The sequence below is a fragment of the Triticum dicoccoides genome, chromosome 3B, assembly GCF_002162155.2.
Source record: "Triticum dicoccoides isolate Atlit2015 ecotype Zavitan chromosome 3B, WEW_v2.0, whole genome shotgun sequence".
Taxonomy (NCBI): domain Eukaryota; kingdom Viridiplantae; phylum Streptophyta; class Magnoliopsida; order Poales; family Poaceae; genus Triticum; species Triticum dicoccoides.
The window spans coordinates 802733675-802739843 of record NC_041385.1 but is presented as its reverse complement, the minus strand read 5'-3'; positions in this window follow the sequence as shown (position 1 = coordinate 802739843).

Here is a 6169-nt window from a genome sequence, read left to right as displayed (position 1 = left end):
TAGAGACCGCTTAGTAGTAGCGAGGGTTAAAAACCCGCGCTGCTGCTATCAACTTAGTAGTAGCGAGGGTTTAAAAACCCGCGCTACTGGTAAGTAGCAGTAGCGAGGGTTTTCCCTAGTAGTGATACTTTACAGTTTACGGCCATTGTACACCCAACCTAACTAGTTTGTTCACTCTTTAAAATCTAAATCCTCCTCTCTACGATAATCACCAAGTCGGGCATCCAGTACTGCCAAACAATCAAAATCAAACCAAAAAGAATCTCAAGAACACTCTTCCTCCGGCAATTTTTTTTTGAACCGGGCTTAACCCCTTTCCATTACTCATCATAATGGAAATACAAATAGTTCAGTACCACCAAAGACTCGACACAAACTGGTTTAGGGAAACTAAAAAGGGGAAAGCGAGTTCAAAGCATCACTGGGAAACCCACCGTGAGCACTCGTCATCGAGTAGCCCACTGTGGGACGAAAACCTAGTGACACCATTGATCAAGCTAGGACCTAGAGACTAACAGACACTTTGACACTCGAAAGGAAACCAACAGCAGCACATAATCCACAAGGCTCACAAGCGAGCAGGTAGATACTCGCGCAGGAGCGGAGAACTATCATGGGTATAATCAAACCGCAGTGTTGAAGAGAGCATCAGTCCATCGCTGCTTGGCTGGAGCTACACAGATTCTCATCATCGTCGAAGCATTTGTCCTGACCATGTTGGCTCCACGCTCCATGGCCTCTCGATCATCACCGGCCATCAAACCTGCCCAATATGTCAAAAAGCCACAAGCAGAATATACCACATTAAATGGGATCTTAAGCAGTTTCTGTTAAAAGGTAGCCTGGTTGTGACAGTTCCAGATTGCCCAGCACACGGCTGCCAAACCAAAGGTATAGAACCTGGCCCCATCCAGAAGGAAAACATAACACCAGGAGAAGTATTGCCAGATGTTGTTCGGGCATAGAGCCGTGCCAAACACACACCCGACCGTCCTCCAAACCACCCGAGCAACGGGACAAGTGAAAAACAGAGGTTGCAACATTTCAACGTCTCTGCAGAACGAGCATCTAGGATTGCCCGCCCAATTACGCTTCTTCATGACTTCTCTAGTCAGGATCGCATCTTGGAACAGTTGCCATAGAAAGATTTAATTTTAAGGGGGATCTTGGCTTTCCAAATCCATGTGTAGTCACATCCTGCTAGGTGTCTTTCCAAACAGGTGTAAACCGATTTGGTCAAGAATCTTTTCTTTTTATACAAAGCCCAACTAATCTGGTCAGACTCAGCAGATAAGGGCCAGGAGTTCACCACTTTAACAAGATCATTCCACTGATCTGTAAGGGGAGGGTGCTGGTTTCTTCTAAAGAGATCATTGCCCTCGAATTTTTTAAACTCAACAACATTGATTTCCTGATGGTTGCAGATACCGAATAAGGAGTAGGAGTTTCAGGTTGACCGCAGCTTCTCTATCATGCTGAAAGTAGATGATAGTACCGTCACGCTTCACCTCAAGAACACGCAGCCATTTATCGCGGCCGCTCGTCACTATTGGCCCCATTTAGCACCCACCAGACTCTATGCTCCTGTCTAGCATGCCGATGTACATAATATAGCCATTGCTGGCCTTGCACAGGGAGGCCTGGATACATTTCACGGGGCCCTCGTGGCCTGCAATGACGCCGACCTTGGCAAGGCCGCCACATGGCTGCTGGCGCCACCTACCTTTCACCGATGTATGGTGCTGCCCTTTTCGTCCATCTCCATGGTTCAACGTCTTGGTTTGACATCTCAATTCTGGCATTCTGCCTCGCCGCTGCAGGCGACGGTGCTTGGGTGGTCGGGCTCCTGTTGCTTGTGGGTGTGCTCCTGTTGTCTCTCTCCTTGGGGTAGCTTGGCACTTTGATTTGGGTCCTAGGGGAACCACTCTGCCGGTCACCTATGCAGCACCCATCGAGCCCTGGTGTAAGGATAGTGGTCCTTTCCGGCGGCGGAGACAAATCTTTGTTGCCCATGCTTGGTCCTATTTTTGTTTGCTATTTCCTACTGTACATTTTTTCAAAAAACGCTCATTAAGAAAAACAAGGGAGTTTAATTGCAAGTTGACATTTACTTGGTTGACCATCGACTTTTAGATAAATTTTTAATATAATTAATTAGTAATGCAAGAAAGTTCACAAAAAAAATCAAAGGTTCACTGGATTTGAAGAAAGCTCATTGCTCTTTAAAAAGTAGCCAAAAACTTCGTCAATTTTGATGCAAAGTTCACAAATTCATAATAAACTTATTTGATTTTTCAAAAGTTCATCAAAAATTTGGAAAATAGTTTACACATTTTAAAATGTTCGTCAATTTTGAAAAAAAGTTCACTTTTTTTTAAAAAGTCTAGCTCTTTTATAAAAAGTTTACCAATTTCAAAGAATAAATTGCCCATTTGCAAAATAGTTCATGAATTTGTGAAAAAACCTCATCAATTTTGGAAAAAGTTCACCAATTTTGAAGAAAAATTCATGAATTTGATTTTTTTGTCATTTAAAAAAAACAAGAATTTTAAAAAGTTCACGCATGTAAGAAAGGAAAAGGAAACGAAGAAGGAAAGGAAAAATGAAGGAGAAACAAAAACCAAACAGAAAATATTACGCTGCTCTAGTGTTATATTTTGTAAGTATAAAAGACAAACGTACCTAACACACAGTGGCGGAGCGTGCCCAAATCTCAAGAGGGGACCGATTTCATATAAGAATACACCATATGCATAAAAACCCACTAAGTTGTAGAACATATGCAAGGACAATTAGAGGACCATGTATATATATAAATAGTGTACACACAAATACATCAGATTCACAAGCAGGTTCACACATACCTGAGCATTGTTGATAGGTAAATTTTGGTGCTCCAAAAGAACATACCACACCAAACAGTAGTGACACCAAATGACCAAAAGACAAATAAACAGAACCAACTGGCACTACTGCCAACCAGTAGTGCTGCCAACTAACTAGCACTACTGCCAACTAATGACACAATCTTCTATTCTTCCTAGTTTTGAAATCAGCAATTATATCTTCACAAGGAATTTCTATGCAATTTCTCGTTCAATTTGTAGCAACAAACTGTCTGCAAGGAAATCATCTTCCATTGTCTTACGTAGTCTTGACTTGATAATCTTCAAGCTCGAGAAAGCACGCTCAACACTTGCAGTGGAAACCGGGAGAGTAACAAGCAATCGAAGCAACCTATCAAGCAAATTGTAAATTCTATCTCGTACTGTCTCAACAAGGCATCGACATAAAGAAGTTATAGTGATGGGCTTCTTCAAGTCTCCACTGTTTTTAGCATCTGCAGCAAAATGGTTGAGCTGAATCTCCAACCCATATGTCTCTTGTTGTGTAAAATCAGCCGGATAAAATTTCTCCACCATTGAACATATTTCCTTAGCATTGAATGATGTAAATCCATTTCTTGGTATCAATGTAACACTAATGGATAAGAGATCCATCACTTTCTCATTGAACCTAAGATTCAATTCATTTAGTTGGTTGTCAATTGTTGCTCGAAATATCTCCACTCGTAGATACCTTTCTCTAGTAAAGTGATCAGGTTGACGACGAGGACGCCCACCATGCAGAATGTATAGTTCTTCAATGTCTGGAATATCTATATCATGCTCCACACAGAACTCAACAACATTTCCAATGAACAACTCCCATCCTTCATCTGATCTCATCTCTTCCAGAAGTACTTTTGTCGAATGCACTAGACGAACTGCATTTACTATGTCTTGTGCTTTCTTCTGTAAAGCCTTCCCAAGATCTTCGCTAGTTTCCAATATTTCTTTCATCATGCATAGGATAAATAGAAACTCAAAAGAGGTCAGGTAAGTGAAAGAAGTATCACCATCAGCCCGGTTTGCTCCAGCTGATGAATCCGCAGCTAGATTTTCTAGAACAACTCTCACTGGATTGAACATATGCATAAGACTAGAAATCGAACCTAAGTGGGAACCCCGTCTAGTCTCTCCTGGTCGCTTCAATGAGCGTATTTGATTAGCTCCTTTGCCTGTTTCAATCTGATCGATAGCAAGCAAGCGTGCAATCTCAACCACCTGGGCGTCATGCAACTCATCATGTCGCTTTGAAGAGGAGTCAACTGTGTTTATAACAAAGTGAAGTTTCTGAAAAAATTGGGTGACTGGAACCACATCTCTTGCTACACCAACAAGGGAGAGTTCCAACCGATGAGCATAGCAATGAACATAATATGCATAGGGGCAATCTTTAATGAATAGAGCTTGCAATCCATTCAACTCTCCCCTCGTGTTGCTTGCCCCATCATACCCATGTCCTCGAAGATTTTGTACATCAAATCCATGCTTGGATAGTACTTTACACAACTCCATCTTTAGTGTCAGTGCTTTTGTGTTGGCTACATGTATGAGATGAAAGAATCTTTCTTGTGAATAACCATATTTATCAGCAAATCTGAAAACTAGTGCCATTTGCTCTCTTTTGGACACATCACATGTCTCATCCACAAGAATAGAGTACTTTGAGTCCCCAATATCTGCTCGAATATGCTCCCTGACTTTCATAGCATAAATGCTCAAGATCTCATTTTGAATTTCGTGTGATGTGTATTTGCAAACTTGCGGAGCATTCCCAAGAACTACAGCTTGAACATCAGGGCAGAAGTCTGCAAGAAGCTTCAACATCTCAAGAAAGTTACCTCTGTTTCCTTATTTCGGCCTCTCATCATGGCCTCTTAAAGCACAATACTGAAATGTGAGCCAGTTTACAACTGCAATCGTAGTTCTCAGCCTTAAACGATCCTTTTCTTTATCCCCTATGGTCTTCACCTCAAAGATATTTGCCAAATGGTTTGACTAATCCAATAAAGCATGACCATCTCTCACTGCATTGTTATATTGTGAACAGGGACTTGATCCCATGTGAACTAAAAGTGCACATTTCTGTCCATCATGAACTTTCTTCCAATTATTAAAACCTTGTGTTGTGAAGACATCAAACCCACCTCTTTTCTTTCTATTTTTTCTAAAGAGAAAGCAATACAGACAATATGCACAATAAGAGGTCAATGAATACTCCAGCCATGATGGAAAATCACGAAAATAGCTGTACTGAAAATGTCTTTTGTGTCCTGGTTTTCCAATAGCTTTATATTTCTTTCGTTTAGGTTGATTGGGACCCAGCCTCAAGTAAGCTCTTCGTACTTCATCTCTTTGGTTCGGGGGGTATTGCCAAATTTGTGGACGTAGTGCAGAATCTCGCTCCAACAACTCAATGCCTCGAAAAGTGACATGTTCATTTGCTCTTTGTTCTACATCCGGCACATCATCATCTTGCATCTGATTTTCCTGCACATTATCATCTTCCATTTGACCTTCTTGTGCATCTTCAGCATGTCTTCCATCCATATATGGCACCAATGCTAGAGCATCCGGAGCTAATGGAGATTTAACTATTCCCTGATCCCCTTTTCTTTTAAAAAAAGACTGCATCTTATGTTGTTTCACCATTGCTACCTAAACAAATATTTATACAGCATCAAATTTTCAATCAAATAATCAATTGGGTAGACATCAAAATTACCACAACATCTCAACTCGTCGGAATTAACAGAAGCAGTGAGTAGCAGCAGTTGATTTGCATCCAATTAATCAATAGAAGCCCTAAATCAGTCACTGTACCTAGCAATAGCAAGAAGCGGACGAGTAGATGCTGTGAACTAGACGAGCAGAGGAGGAGGAGGCGCTGTGGACGTAGGCGAACTGGGTGTGGGCGTGTGGCCGCAGGCCGCTGCATGCGCCGCTCGCGGATGCGGCCGCTTGAGCAGCCGGCTAAGAAGGGGAACGCCACCGACTGTCATCGTCAGTTGCCGCCACCCACTGCCGTCGTCAGTTGCCGCCGCCGACCGCCGTCGTCGAGGAATCAGGTCGCCGACGCGGCGCGCCGGACGCGGAGGCAGGGAGGCAGCTGAGTGGGGATTGGGGATTTGGGGAACGACTCGTTGACTCACAACAAGGTGTTGGTGTCTCGATCTGTGCTGTTGAGCGGTGCTGCAAATGGGCTGCTTCTTGTGGACAGTGAACATATCTCCTGATGGGCTGGGCCAGATCGCAAGCATACCTAGTAAAAAAAAATTTCACTT